At 37.4% G+C, this 16,677-nt stretch overlaps 1 protein-coding gene and 1 pseudogene across 1 annotated transcript in view; both read right to left on the minus strand.

Moving 5' to 3' along the window:
- The window catches only part of PPM1E (protein phosphatase, Mg2+/Mn2+ dependent 1E), a 213,235-nt gene that overhangs the window by 86,777 nt on the left and 109,781 nt on the right, over positions 1–16,677 (minus strand). The window lies entirely within an intron of this gene.
- On the minus strand, positions 10,584–11,361 carry LOC132688559 (small ribosomal subunit protein uS2B pseudogene; annotated as a pseudogene).

The raw sequence follows: 16,677 nt of genomic DNA on the forward strand, positions 1-16,677 counted from the left end.
ACTATCAACAATAGCCAAAGTATGGAAAGAGCCCAAATGTCCATCGATGGATGAATGGATAAAGAAGATGTGGTATATGTATATACAATGGAGTATTACTCGGCAATTGAAAAGAATAAAATCTTGCCATTTGCAACAACATGGATGGAACTGGAGGTTATTATACTAAGTGAAATTAGTCAGAGAAAGACAAAAATTATATGACTTCACTCATATGAGGACTTTAAGAGACAAAACAGATGAACATAAGGGAAGGGAAACAAAACTAATATAAAAACAGGGATGGGGACAAAACAGAAGAGACTCATAAATATGGAGAACAAACTGAGGATTACAGGAGGGTTTATGGGAGGGGGAATGGGCTAAATGGGTAAGGGCACTAAGGAATCTACTCCTGAAATCATTGTTGCACTATATGCTAACTAATTTGGATGTAAAAATAAAAAACAAGCTAAACAACAACAACAACAACAAATTTTGACTGATAGGAATTCCAGGAAAAGAGGACAGAAAAAAGAGAGGGGGAGGGGCGCCTGGGTGGCGCAGTCGGTTAAGCGTCCGACTTCAGCCAGGTCACGATCTCGCGGTCCGTGAGTTCGAGCCCCGCGTCAGGCTCTGGGCTGATGGCTCGGAGCCTGGAGCCTGTTTCCGATTCTGTGTCTCCCTCTCTCTCTGCCCCTCCCCCGTTCATGCTCTGTCTCTCTCTGTCCCAAAAATAAATAAAAAACGTTGAAAAAGAGAGGGGGAAAAAATAAGAGCAAATACTTATTAAGGGCATACTATATGTGACAGACATTGTTCTAAGTGCTTCAGATAATTTAAAATATTTTTAAGTTTAGTTATTTATTTTGAGAGAGAGAGAGCAGGGGAGGGGCAGAGAGAGAGACAGACAGAGAGAACCCCAAGCAGGCTCCGTGCCATTATTGTGCAGAGCCTAATGTGGGGCTCAATTCCATGAACCAGGAGATCATGACCTGAGCTGAAATCAAGAGTTGGTTGCTTAACCGAATGAGTCATCCAGCCACCCAGTGCTTTAAATAATTTTAATTAACTAATTAATTCTCTGGTTACTCTATGAGGTAGGTATTATTATATCCCCATCTTAAAGATGAAGAAAATTAGGAATGTAGAGGTTAATAGAATAGCTAGTAGGTGGCAGAGCCAGAGTTCAAACCCAAGCAGTCTGCTGCCATAACTCACACTCTCAACAACTATATACTGCTGTCTCTCTATCAAAGAAATAATATGAGGCACTGCATCCTGGGTCAGTGTAGCCATGGCAGCTTTTGTCCTTTCTGCCATGTCTGTGACTGCCTGTAGCCTTCGTGCCACCATCCTGGGTCCCCACACTGGCGGCAGCCCAGCCACTCAATATCACCCTGTGCCCCCCAGGGGCCTGTTTGAGGCCTGGGGCTTCGCGTTTGGCCTCGGTGGTCATGCAGGTTCCAGTTACACAGTTATACCACCAGTACAGTGATGAACCCCGTTGGTCATTAGAGGGAATCAAGGACTGTGTTCTTTACATCTTAAAACTGTATGACAAGATTGACCCTGAAAAGCTCTCAATAAATTCCCACTTTATGAGAGAGTTGGGCCTAGACAGTTTGGACCAAGTGGAGATTATCATGGTCATGGAGGACAAATTTGGGTTTGAAATTCCTGATACAGATGTTGAGAAGTTAGTATGTCCACAAGAAACTGAGATCACATTGCAGATAAGGAGGATGTACAGTAAAACCTTGGATTTTGAGTAACTTGTTCTGCGAGTGTTCTGCAAGACAAAGAAAACATTTCTAATAAATGTCTTGCAATACGAGTAGTATGTGATGCCGAATGTCACATGATCACCCCTGAGCCAATTGCTCTTCTCCCTCTCTCTCTCTCTCTTTCTCTCTCTCTCTCACTGCAGGATTGGGGGTGATCCCATGTTCTGATGCTTGGTCTGAGGCTGCAGTGTTTGGCAGAAATCAGTGATTTTTCAGAAGTTGCAAAGTGCCCACAACTGACGTGTATTTTTGGTCACTTCAAAGCACCTATGGACAGTCCTTTGCTTTTCCATACCAGAGTAGGTTTAGAAATCCTTTGCTTCATTCTAGGTCAGGCTGCCTGCAGGTAATGACCCTTTCCTCTGCTGCCTTATTGCCAGTTACATTAAATACAGCATATGACAGGAGTTTATTAATACTGTACTGTAGTAAACATCCATGTGAGCATATATAATGGCCCCTATGTAGAAAAAGATTCCACTGAGCCAATAGATAGCAGTGATTCCATTAGTGATAGTGAAAGCCATCCTACACAATAACCCTCCTCTCTCTTGTCTCCCTCACACCAGCCACGAAGGTTTTCAAAGCTAAGTGCAGGTTAATTTATTTTTCTTTATATTTTTTATTTTTTATTATACTACATACAGTATTTTAATCATTTTTATAGGAATATTTTTGAGTTGGCAACGAATCATCTGAGTTTCCATTATTTCTTATGGGGAAATTTGCTTTGATATATAAGTGCTTTGGATTAAAAACATGTTTAAAGAACGAATTATGCTAGCAAACCGAAATTATTTTCGGTTATGAATAAAATATCAGACGTCTTTTTTCTCTTAGAGAAGACTCAAAAGATGCTAGCAAGTGTCTGGAACTGAGAATGTGTTTTGGCATTATTGTTGCCTTTGACAGAGTAATTCTGTTTTGACTTGTATTTATTTTATTTTACTTCTTAAATTTTACTTAAATTCAAATTAGTTAACATAGAGTGTAGTCGTGGCTTCAGGAGTAGAACCCAGTTATTCATCCCTTACATCTGAACTCAGTGCTCTTTCAGAAAAGTATCTTCCTAAATCCCCATCACCATTTAAGCCATACCCCCACCCCCACCCCTCCAGCAACCCTTAGTTTGTTCTCTGTATTTAAGAGTCTCTTATGGTTTACCTCCCTCTCTGTTTTTATCTTATTTTTCCTTCCCTTCCCCTATGTTCATCTGTTGAGTTTCTCAAGGAAAGCTTCCAAACTCATTCTATGAAGCCAGCATTACCTTGATTCCAAAACCAGAAAAAGACCCCACTAAAAAGGAGAATTACAAGCCAATTTCCCTGATGAACATGGATGCAAAAATTCTCAACAAGATACCAGCAAATCAAATTCAACAGTACATTAAAAATAATTCTTCACCATAATCAAGTGGGATTCATTCCTGGGTTTCAGGGCTGGTTCAATATTCTCAAATCAATTAACATGATACATCACATTAATAAAAGAAAGGATAAGAACCATATGATCCTTTCAATAGATGGAGAAAAAGCATTTGACAAAATACAGCATCCTTTCTTGATAAAAACCCTCAAGAAAATAGGGATAGAAGGAACATATCTTAACATCATAAAAGTCTTATATGAAAGGCCCATAGCTAATATCATCCTCAATGGGGAAAAACTGAGGGCTTTCCTCCTACAATCAGAACACAACAAGGATGTCCACCCTCACCACTGTTGTTCAACATAGTGTTGGAAGTCCTAGCCTCAGCAGACAACAAAAAGGAAGAAGTCAAACTTTCACTCTACATGTATCATGTCATCTGATACTCTACAGTGAAAACCTGAAAGACACCAAAAAACTGCTAGAGCTGATACATGAATTCAGCAAAGTCGCAGGATATAAAATCAATGGACATAAATCAGTCGCATTTCTATACACCAATAATGGAACAACAGAAAGTGGTATCAAGGAATCGATCCCAATTACAATTATACCAAAACCCATAAAATTCTTAGGAATAAACCTAACCAAACAGGTAAAAGATCTGTACATTGAAAACTATAGAAAGCCTATGAAAGAAATTGAAGAAGACACAAAAAAATGGAAAAACATTCCATGCTAATGGATTTGAAGAACAAATGTTGTTAAAATGTCGATACTACCCAAGCAATCTACACATTCAATGTCATCCCAATCAAAATAACAGCATCCTAAACAATCCTAAAATTTGTATGGAACCACAAAAAAACCTGAATAGCCAAAGAAATGTTGAAAAAGATAACCAAAGCTGGAGGCATCACAATCCTGGACTTTAACCTGTATTACAAAGCTGTAACCATCAAGACAGTATGGTATTGGCAGAAAAACAGACACATAGATCAACAAAATGGAATAGAGAACCCAGAAATGGGCCTACACAAATATGGCCAATTGATCTTCAACAAAGCAGAAAAGAGTATCCAATGGGCAAAATAGACTTGTATTTAAATTGTCTGTTTTACCCTTTGAAAATAAATCTATAAAACCAGAAGAGAGAGAGAGAGAGAGAGAGAGAAAGATTAAAAATAAGTGAGATTTCCAGGTTTAGAGGGCAAATTGAACACATTCAACTTGCTCCCTCCAGAAACCTTGCCAGGCAATGGTAAAGGGAATATTTTAAAATAATAACTGAAAGAGAGGAAGAAAAAAGGCGACACAAAGTAGATGATGGAGTGGCAACTGAAATAGCAGGACACAGAAAGCCAAGTCTTAAACCAACAGTGAGGAAAGCTGAGAACAAACCCAATATATACAAAAGAATCCTCTAAATAAACAAAAACCAGCCATACTAAGTACCTGTAGAACTGGGGGTAAGTGGCAAATGGAATGGATAAAATAAGAAAAACTGAGTGAAAGCTGTTTAAGAAGCTGGTGCATCCCTAGATGCCCCATTCCACACCTAGATGACTACCTTTCCCTAACTTCCCAATTTTGGCAGAAGTCTGCAGCTTTTTCCCTAAAGAGGATAAAACAGGCATCTCTTGATGAAGAGACACCAGAAACTGTTGAGGGCATAAGTACTATAGTAAAAAACAAGGGGATTAAGTGATTTTATACATAGGTTAATGCTGAATTCACAGATTAGCAGTTCTCCTCCCTGATTCTGTTGAACCAGACAGATGAAATGGAGTTAGGGTCAGAAGTTCCCCCAAACAAACAAACAAACAAACAAACACAATACAATACAATAAAGAAAAAGAAGACGAAGACAATGACGACAGAGTAGAAATAGTAGCAGTAGTAGTAGTTTCCCTAACAAATGACTCAACCAGATTATCCTACAATAAAAGTCAAATTTGACTTAAGGGGTGCCTGCGTGGCTCAGTCAGTTAAGCGTCTGACTTCGGCTCAGGTCACGATCTCACAGTTTGTGAGTTCGAGCCCCACATCGGGCCCTGTGCTGACAGTGTGGAGCCCACTTAAGATCCTGTCTCCCTTTCTCTCTGGCCCTCCTCCACTCATGCTCTGGCTCTCTCAAAAATAAAAATAAACATTAAAAAAAATCTTTAAAAAAATCCTCAAGGGGTGCCTGGGTGGCTCAGTGGGTTAAGCATCCAACTTCAGCTCGGGTCATGATCTGCCAGTTCGTGAGTTTGAGACCTGTGTCGGGCTCTGTGCTGACAGCTCGGAGCCTGAAGCCTGCTTCGGATTCTGTGTCTCCCTCTTTCTCTACCCCTAACCCACTCACACTCTGTCTCTGTCTCTCTCAAAAATAAATAAACATTAAAAAACAATTTAAAATAAAAAAATAAATCCTCAATATCTAAAACAGTATGTAAATATACAAAAATAGATTTGGAATGAAATATACCAAAATGGTGATTTCTTGATAGGGGAGTAAGTTGGGGGGGAGAGGGAAGCTTTTGCTTTTTATTGTATATATTTCCATTTTAAAACATTTTACAATGGGGGTGCTGGGTGGCTCAGTCGGTTAAGCGACTGACTTCAACTCATGTCATGATCTCACAGTTAGTGGGTTTAAGCCAGGCGTCGGGCTCTGTGTTGACAGCGAGGAGCCTGGAGCCTGCTTCAAGTTCTGTGTCTCCCTCTCTCTGCCCTTCCCCTGCTCATGCTCTCTCTCTCAAAAATAAAATAAAACATTAAAATTTTTTTTAAAAAAGCTTTTACAATGAACATATTTTCATCTATTACATTCGTGCAATTTTTCTAAAGATTTTATTCATCTAGGAGCAGCTGGCATGGTTCAGTTGGTTGAGCACCCGGTCAACTCTTGATTTTGACTCAGGTCATAATCCCAGGGTCATGGGATCCAGCCCCATGTCCTGTTCTGCACTGCGTCCTGAGCATGGAGCCTGCTTAAGATTTTTCTCTCTCTCTCAAAATAAAAATTTTTGTAAATGCTTTAAAGATTTTATTTTTCTACACCCAACACAGGGTTCGAATTCACAACCCCAAAATCAAGAGTCACATGCTCAACCGACTGAGACAGTGAGGTGCCTCCATTTGTGTAATTTTTAAAAAATGTTTATTTATGGGGCGCCTGGGTGGCGCAGTCGGTTAAGCGTCCGACTTCAGCCAGGTCACGATCTCGCGCTCCGTGAGTTCGAGCCCCACGTCAGGCTCTGGGCTGATGGCTCGGAGCCTGGAGCCTGTTTCCGATTCTGTGTCTCCCTCTCTCTCTGACCCTCCCCCGTTCATGCTCTGTCTCTCTCTGTCCCAAAAATAAAAATAAAAAAAAAAAACGTTGAAAAAAAAAAGAAAAAAAAAAATGTTTATTTATTTTGAGAGAGAAACTGAGTAGGGAAGGGTTGAGAGAGAGAGACAGAGACAGAGACAGAGACAGAGAGAATCCCAAGCAGGCTCTGCACTGACAGCATGGAACCCACTGATGAGCTCGAAGCCACAAACCATGAGATCATGACCTGACCTGAAATCAAGAGTCAGTCGCCCAACATACTGAGCCACCTACGTGCCCCTGTGTTAATTTTTTAAAGAGAGAAAAGAAAGGGAAGAAGTGAAAGGAAAATAAAAATGGACTGGTATAATAGTAGGTGGGGAATATTTTCTTTAATTAATTAGAATCTCAAAAACAAGACTAATAATGATTTTACTTGCTGTGTAATATTCTACTTGATGAGGACATTAAAGTCACCACCAAAGCACTTAAGACAATAAAATCTACAGAAAGTGAAATATGTATTTTATATATATTACGTATATATTTCTTAATAACCAAAAATAGTAGACTATTACCAACTTAAAAAAAAAAAAACAACTCTTGCACAACAGAATCAGAAGAGAAATTTTCTCTTAACAATTATGCTTTTAAGAAGTCTGCAATTCTAGCCAAAAGATTACATATTCAGGAGATATCACCAGATTCTTTCCTAAAAAATTATCACAGACTCTCACTGCTCTATTCTGGCAAAGTACTTATGTTTACACTTCTTTTGTGTAAAACCCTGCAGGAATCTTCATATTCCTGATCCTGTTGATTAAGAAAATACTAACCTCCCATTTAAGTCGAAGACTACTGAAAATGTTGAAACCCAAATCTTTTTAAAAGTTAATTTATTTCAGTGCCTAACTTTGTTTTCTTAAATGATAACCTAATTTTAGATTTTAAACATATGGCCAAAAATTAAAGGTAACAGTAAAACATTACAAGTAGTATTTTGTTTCAAAGATATTAAAAATAATAAGTACATTTAAAATATTTTCTGGTGTGCCTAGGTGGCTCAGTCAGTTGAGTGCCTGATTCCTGGTTTTGGCTCAGGTCATGATCTCAGAGTCATGGGATTGAGCCTCGAGTTGAGCTCCATACTGAGTGTGGAGCCTGCTTAAGATTCTCTGTCTCTCTCTTCCTCTCTCTCTCTCTCTCCCTCTGCCCCTTTCTTCTGCTCATGCTCTGCTCTAAAATAAAAACAAAATAATCATAAAATAAAATTCTTTCAAAGTGTGTTTCTAATTCTGTGAGTAAGTCCTTGGATGCACCTTTTGCAACATAATCAGAATATTCAGTTAAGATCTCCCACTAAAAATTTGTACAAAGAGTAAAACTAAGTAGCTGAAAAGCATTTTAGTTCCTAGCTGCCAAATTCCAGAGTCTAGATTATTGCAGGAACATCCTGCTGTCATCTCTATCTAGCAAGAGTTCTGAAGGAAAAAAGAGAAAAACATGTTGAAATATGGGGAAAATAAAATCATTATGGTTTGGCACCTTTTTTGGATAAGTCATCAGTTTCATGTCACCATTTCTTCATTTAGCAGCGATATTCGACTGAATTACTAAAAAGAAGAAATAAATATCATCTGTAACTTTTTTACCCAACTTTGAGCAGCAAAAGTCAGTTTTCATAAATATTTTCAAAACTATATTTGAGGGGCACCTGGGTGGCTCAGTCGGTTAAGCGGCCGACTTCGGCTCAGGTTATGATCTTGCAGTCCGTGAGTTTGAGCCCCGCTTCGGGCTCTGTGCTGACCCTCAGAGCCTGGAGCCTGTTTCAGAATCTGTGTCTCCCTCTCTCTCTGACCCTCCCCTGTTCATGCTCTGTCTCTCTGTCTCAAAAATAAACGTTAAAAAAATTAAAAAAACAAAAAAACAAAAAAAACTATACTTGATGACTCTCTAAACGGATCTTAAACTCCTAAAATATTCTTAGTTTCCAAATGATTACTTGATCTGTGTTTTCCATTTGTATTTTCCCCCTAGGTAGCAGATTAAGATCTTTTCCTGAATTTAGTAAATTGACGACTTGCTTGGCATATTTCTCATAACAAATACAAATAAGTAATCTAAAGTCACTCTTTCCTTATTTGGAAGTTTGGCCACAAGAAATGATTCCCCCTTTCAAACTTTTATTTCTTATTTTACTTTTGATAATAGCTTCACTGATATATATATAATTCACATATCAAACTCTTTAATTATTTATAGTTCTACTTACTATAATCTTTCAATTACCATCTAACCATTAATAACAAAATCTCTCTCAATTTTTCTGTTTGTAAACTGTTACCCCTAAGAAAACTAGGAGTTAAAGAAAAATGTTTATTTATTTATTTTTGGGGGGGGGGGGGCAGAGAGAGAGGGAGAGAGAGAATCTTAAGCATCTTAATTAAGATTAAGAATCTTAATCTTAAAAATCCTAAAATATGGATGCCTGGGTGGCTCAGTCATTTAAGTGTCTGATTTCAGCGTAGGTGATGGGTCATGATTCGCGGTCACGATCTCACAGTTCATGAGTTTGAGCCCCACATTGGGCTCTATGTTGACAGCTCAGAGCCTGGAACCTGCTCTGGATTCTGTGTCTCCCTCTCTCTCTGTCCCTCCCCTGCACTCACTGCATCTCTCACTCTCCCTCAAAAATAAACATTAAAAAAAATCCTAAAATAAATTTAAAAAGAAACTTTTAAAATACAATTTGTTGAAAAATTGAGGTTTCCTATAATACAGGCCAAAGAACTCCCAGCAATCTGTAAAATCATTGTGAAGATGTATTTATCTCTTTGGTGGGGAAGTGATAAGTTTAGAAATATAACATGTGAACCAGCTATTTATTCCTTGAAAAATAGGAATTAGAAAATTTAAAAAGCAGTATCTTGATTTTCCATTTTTCTTTTCCTTTAGAAAAATCTCACCCTTTTCATTAACAATGGAGAATATGCTTCACATTCCCTAATGATGTCCCAAAGCTACTTGTGTTTGTTATGCAAATAGTTTTACTATATGGTCAAATTTTAAAAGGCAAAACATAACTATTTAAAATATCTTAAGTTCAAATACTATAGATTTTACAATAATGTGTAGTAATTTAATTCAACATGCACATATTTCATTTAGAAGATATATTTTAATCAACCACTGTTAAAATCTAATAATTTAGGTTAAAATCTAAAATTTTACAAACCTATCTTCAGCTTTCTCAATCATTATAATGTCCTAATTATCTTCAATCTTTTGATTTAGTATCAGTTTCTGACTTATTCTATAAGTAAAAAATTTAAATTTTAATTCCTTACATTTCAGGAAGAAGACTAGAAATAACAACCTACCCATTAACGAACAAATATTTTAAGTTTGCCAGTATTTCACAATTTTCTGTGAAAAGATCAAGAAATATATCACTATATCATTATAGCAGATTTCAAAATACTAGTCTCAGATTACAGAATTCCCTACCTACTGACATTTTGGTTATCTGTAGAAAAGCCAAAACCTGCAAGCAACATGGCAATTAAATACAGGAAAATGTTTCTGAAAGAAAGAAAGGAAGAAAAAAGTTTCCTAATTTTCTGATAAAATAAAGACCATAGTCTTTTGTTTATAAATACAAGGAAAATGTTCTGAAACTCAATTAAAAAGTTAAGGATAATAAAAATAACATTCCTTCAAAAATTAATCAAGATTGTAGAAATTTTACCTTATACAAATTGTCTCTACATACAAATATGAAATTTTATTCTTGGAGATGAAACTTTTTTTTTATATATAAGTAGGATCCATGCCCAACATGGGGCTTGGACTCACAACCTTAAGATTGAGAGTCTCATGCTCTACCAACTGAGCCAACCAGATATCCACTATTCTTGGAGATGAAATCTTATAGAACATGCTATAAACTACAATGCACTTGCTAGTAAATGAATAGCATTTTGAGTGCTTCCCAAAGGCAAAAACAAAACTTCTGAAGCAAAATAAAAACTCATGTTCATAATATTTTTTTTCCAACTTTTAAAAGCTGCTTAGTTTTTGTCATCAACCTTATTTCCATTTTGTTTAAGAGTTTGTGGAAGAACAGCTTAAGACCACTCAGTTGTTGTTCTTGCCTATTTAGTGGCCTGAGCAGTGGAAGCTGCAGATCAGTCTTCAGTGGCAGGCTGAACATTCCAGTCTTTAGTAGAGAACTGTTCTGTAGGCAGAGAGGGCACCTCTACACCTTCATACCAGTCAACTGCTTCCAAGTCCAGGAGCAGCCCATTCACCTTTAAGTTCCTCCTTGGTCACAGCCTCTTCAGCAGCAGGGTGCTCTTTGTTTTCAGTCTCTTTAGGATCTCTGGAGAAGTAGACATTAGGCATGACTTCCCACGGGTGTTCATGGGAGACAGTGCCACACATGCACACAATTTCCCAGGCCAGCATCTACCATATCACACCCAATGAGTGAGCTCCCTTGTTGCAAGGGATGTCAGTATCTACACAGCACAGAAGAAAGTCTGTGTTACACCAAGCAATGGTAGGCATATTAACAAAAGACACTGTGGTGGAGGCTGGTGGTCAGCCTTGGGATCAATAACCTCTGGAAGTCTTGGCTCCCACAAGGCTATCTGGATCTGATTAATGGAGGTTCTAGGAGTGAAGTGGCCAGCAACAGCAATGGCTCCAATGGCAGCAGCAAACTTCACCACAGCTTGCTGGCCAGTATTCCAGAATGACAGGACACTGACATCAGCCGAGTTTTCAACTGTACCAAAGGCATGAGCTGCCAGTGGAAGCCATCACTTTTCCTTTTGTAGATGTATTGTTCCACTTGGAAGTCGAGGTTCCTACTGCAAGGAATTTGAGGACATTCTCCTTTACTTGCTGAACATCAAGGACTCCAAACATTGTGAAATTTTCCCTTTAAGTTATGAATGGAACCCAGAACATTATATGGGTAGTGCAGACAGGGCATAATACATTTAAATCACAAGCCATAGCACTCATTATGCAGTTTAACAAGATATAACCTCTCAACAAATGAAAAACATAAACTCTTTATTTTTTGTAGAGATGTAAAGTCATCGGTACTCCATGGAGTCACTCTATTCAGATGAGGTCTTTGTACAACAGTTCTCATTAATGACAGTGCAGATGTGCTGGCATCCTAGGAATTTTTCATTAAGATTCAAACTAGCTGCATCCTATCTCATGGGTCTCTTCTTTGATGAGCTGCATTTTCCTCCTTGCTTGTACTATCTATGGCATTAATAATAATTAGAACTAAATCAGATTTAATTACAGTAACTTTCAAATAAGGTACTAAATATAGTTCTTTGTTCAGTCAACTGTGTCCATAAAAATCACAGGCATGTTTAAAACAAGATACACAGAATTCTATTAAATTATGTTCTGGGAGAATTGATTATAATTTTAGCAAAATGAACTTTGTTCTGCCACATGGGTCTCAAAATGGCAATACCTGAAACACTGATTTACAGGTATAGTGTATACAGTACCTGTTCATTTTGAAAGCATAAAAAAGTATTGCTTCTATTAGTACCAAGCAAAGAAAGATCAAAGTAAATTTGATCAGGTTCAGCCAAGTGCAAGAAAGGAAAACCCTCTGACTCACGTTTTTACACAGCCCTCAATGTGTCAATTTAAAGCTTACTTTCTTCTTTTTTAAATTTTAATTCCAGTATAGTTAACATATAGTGTTCTATTAGTTTCAGGGTATACAATATAGTGATTCAACAATTCTATGTATCACCCAGTGCTTATCTGATGTGTGCACTCCCTAATCCCCATCACCTATTTCACCCATCCCCCCCCCCCACCTCCACTCTGGTAAACATCATTTTGTTCTCTATAGTTGTCAGTTTCTCAGTTTGACTCTCTATGTCCTTTGTTTGTTTGTTTTCTTAAATTCCACATATGAGTGAAATCATATGGTATTTGTCATTATATTCTCTAGCTCCATCTATGTCATTGCAAATGGAAGATTTCATTCTTTTTTATGGCTAAATAATATTCCATTGTGTGTGTGTATATACAATAAGATGTGGTGTGTATATATATATATATCTTATTTATCAATTTATCACACACCTTATTTATCAATTAATGTATCATTGCACACTTGGGCTGCTTCCATAGTTTGGCTATTATAAATAATGTTGCAAATAGGGGCACCTGGGTGGTCAGTTGGTTATGCATCCCACTCTTAACATCAGCTCAGGTCATGATCTCAAGTTTCATGAATTCAAGCCTCGCATTGGGCTCTGCAATGACAGTGTGGAGCCTGCTTGGGATTCTCTATCTTTCTCCCCCTCTCTCTCTGTTCCTCCCCAACTTGTGCACTCTCTTTTTCTCAAAATAAATAAATAAACCTTATAAATAAATAAGTAAACCTTATAAATAAATAAATAAATAAATAAATAATCTGCTATAAATTGCAGGGTATATGTAACCCTTTGAACTAGTGTTTTTGTATTTTTAGGTAAACATCCAGTAGTGCAATTACTGGATCGTATGGTAATTCTATTTTTAACTTTTTGGGAAACTTCCATACTGTTTTCCAGAGTGGCTGCACCAGTTTGCATTCCCATCAGCGGTGCAAGAGGGCTCCTTTTTCTCCACAACCTCATCAACACTTGGTGTTTCTTATGTTTTTGATTTTAGCCATTCTGACAGGTATGAGGTGATATCTCATTGTGGTTTTTATGTGTATTTCCCTGATGATGAATGATGTTGAGCAGCTTTTCATGTGTCTGTTGGCCATCTGCATGTCTTCTTTGGAGAAATGTCTGTTCATGCTTCTGCCCCCCCCCCCTTTTTTTTTAGTTATCAGAATATAATGTTATTAGACTTGGGAGATAAAAATGTTACAAACATTTCTGAGTTGGAGATAAAATCTTAGTAAAATGAACAAAAATAATGATACATTCCATGCCTCATTCTTAATTCTATTGTTTCATTTGGGGTGGGAGAGTGGGGGGGTGAAGAGGAAGTATTGGCAAAAGCATACACTTCAGTAAAAGAATCAAAAATTCATATAATGAATGCCACCATTGTATCACTACAGTTTCAATGTAAAAATGTCCCTCCACCCCACAAAACATAAAAATGTGGTTTTTTTTAAGGTATTTTTCTCTTTTGGCACAAGAAAGCTACAAAGAATAAATGACATACTATGTTTCGCGTAATTGTTTACTTAATTGTAATACTATGTAAAAATATGATAATAAACATTACTGCTCAAGAAAAAAAAAACCCAAACATTTAGTGTTACTTCTTGTTTCTTCTATCTGGGACCTCAGCAGTCAGATCACAAGACTCCTTTCTCAAGACCCACCCAAAGCTTCTCATCCAACTTTGAATAAAGCACAAACTGTTCAGATCTCCCTAGCCAGCTTCTCCAACATCAACCCTACTCTCTTCCATCCTTTGTTCCTATCCTCATACTTACTAAATTCCAGAGCCTAATTTAGATGAGTCAAGCATGCTGAAAAACAAACAAATGGATAAACAAAAAGTAAATATGCTGGAGGTAGTCAAAGTATGCACACTGATTATTTTCAATAGACAGGTTTCCTATTAGCTTTTGCCTGGATCCATTCAGGTTCTGTCTCGTGTTATAGCCTCCAGTTCATTCTGTCAAATGACTGAATGTAATTGAGGACTTAGTGTGGGAAGCAGATTAACCCAGCCTTCTTTGCCATTACTCTCCAAGGTGAGTGAAAATGGCCTGTTTGGCTTTTGACTAATCTTTTTTATTTTATTTTTTTTATTTTTTAAAATTTACATCCAAATTAGTTAGCATATAGTGAAACAATGATTTCAGGGGTAGATTCCATAATGCCCCTTACCCATTTAGTCCATCCCCCCTCCCACAAACCCTCCAGTAACCCTCAGTTTGTTCTCCATATTTATGAGCCTCTTCTGTTTTGTCCCCCTCCCTGCTTTTATACTAGTTTTGTTTCCCTTCCCTTATGTTCATCTGTTTTGTCTCTTAAAGTCCTCATATGAGTGAAGTCATATGATTTTTGTCTTTCTCTGACTAACTAATTTCACTTAGCATAATACCGGTACTCCAGTTCCATCCACGTTGTTGCAAATGGCAAGATTTCATTCTTTTCAATTGTCGAGTGATACTCCATTGTATATATATATACCACATCTTCTTTATCCATTCATCCATCAATGGACATTTGGGCTCTTTCCACACTTTGGCTATGGTTGATAGTGCTGCTATAAACGTGGGGGTGCATGTGTCCCTTCGAAACAGCACACCTATATCCCGTGGATAAATGCCTAAAAGTGCAATTGCTGGGTCGTAGGTAGTTCTATTTTTAATTTTTTGAGGAACCTCCATACTGTTTACAAGAGTGGCTGCACCAGCTTGCATTCCCATTCTGCCCACTTTTTAATCAGATTATTTGCTTTTTGGGTACTGAGTTTTGTAAGTTCTTCATAGATTTTGGATACTCTTTATCAGATATGTCATTTGCTAGTATCTCCCCCCATTCTGTAGGTTGTCTTTTAGGGTTTTTTTTATTGTTTCCTTCGCTGTACAGAACTAAAGCCTACTTTCTTGCATAGGCTCTTTTCCTCAAATTTTTTTCAAAGCTGCCTGCTGCTACTTAGACAAATTAATATGGATACAAAGAGTGTACATTATTTGACACAATAAGGCTAGTTACTGACCTACTTGGTGAAAAAATGTTGTTTCTCAAGTTCATCACGCTATGTTAATTTACTAATCTAAAAGAAATCTACAGAGAAGTCTTTCAGACCTCCTATTTTTATGTTTATAATTTGATAAGTTAAAGGCAGTTCTATTGTTTTTAGAAATAATAATTTTATGAGTTAGAAGGACACACACCAAATTCAAAAGAAGTTGCCTCTTATGAACAGAAGGGAATGTGACAAAGATAGGCAGAGGGAAGATAAAGGGTACTTTAGCCTTATCTATTCATGCTTTATTACTTTTATACAAAATATTTAAAATTTGAAATTTCTCAAAATAAAAATTTAATTTAAAAAATGTAGGAACTGGGGCACCTGGGTGGCTCAGTTGGTTAAGCATCCGACTTTGGCTCAGGTCATGATCTCACTGCTTGTGAGTTTGAGCCCAGCATGGAGCTCTGTGCTGACAGCTCAGAGCCTGGAGCCTGCTTTGGATTCTGTGTCTTCCTCTCTCTCTGCCCATCCCCGGCTCATGCTCTCTCTCTCTCTCAAAAATAAATAAAACATTAAAAAAAAATTGTTAATGTAGAAACTCAAAATAATTCCTTATCATAGCCATCTAATCTCCTCTACATAGGCTATCTAAGAAATTGCAATGTACAGAGCTTCCAATAGTGAAAGGCCAGTTATTTTCTCTTCTACATCTTTAAAAGTACCAATTATCCAATAAGTCACTAAGAAAATACCCAAAGGCTCTCTCAGGTAGTCCAAATCAGGTGATTGTAACTGTATCTCTGAGGTCCAGAATCCACTTCTACCTAAATTAATGACATGTTCATATAAATGAATATTACGGAATGAACACTTTGGCACAATTCACCTTAAACTCTCAGACACAAATTATTAAGATTTCTGTAACTATTAGAATCTTGACAGAACTCTCAAAGCTACATAATCAGTCATAAAATTATAAAACATAAATCTATTTGTTCTTCAATAATGGGAGACAGTATACAAATGGACAATGACCATACAAAATAACAGAACTCTGTCCTACAATCTCTTCAGCAACCAGTCGGAAAAGCCAATCACAACCTCTGCAGCAATCAGCCTAGAAGAGTCAGGATTTTGTTAATGACTGCCAGCTCTTCCCTACCACCCCCCTTTTTTTTTGTCACCAGCCCACACACCAACCCCACATGATTTCAACTTGGAGACCAACCAGAGAAATACAAATATGTTCCCCAAACCACTTACCTAAGATGCCTGGCTTCTACTTATCCTATCCTACTGAGCTTACCCAAGCTAAAAATCTCCAATCCGTCTCCTTTTTTTTCACCATAAAACTTGCCCGCTCCCCTTTCAATCTGCCAAATGCAACGAATGATAACAACTGACTTTCTTGTTATTGCAAACTCTGAATATATAGCCAGTTTGTTCTCATTTTGGATGATTTTTATTTATACAGCAAGTGTAAAAATTGCGCAAAAACAAAGATAAAGCTATAACACTTTGAGTACTTTATTCTAATCC

The sequence above is a fragment of the Panthera onca genome, chromosome E1 (genome assembly GCF_046562875.1).
Source record: "Panthera onca isolate mPanOnc1 chromosome E1, mPanOnc1 haplotype 2, whole genome shotgun sequence".
NCBI classification, from domain to species: Eukaryota; Metazoa; Chordata; class Mammalia; order Carnivora; family Felidae; genus Panthera; species Panthera onca.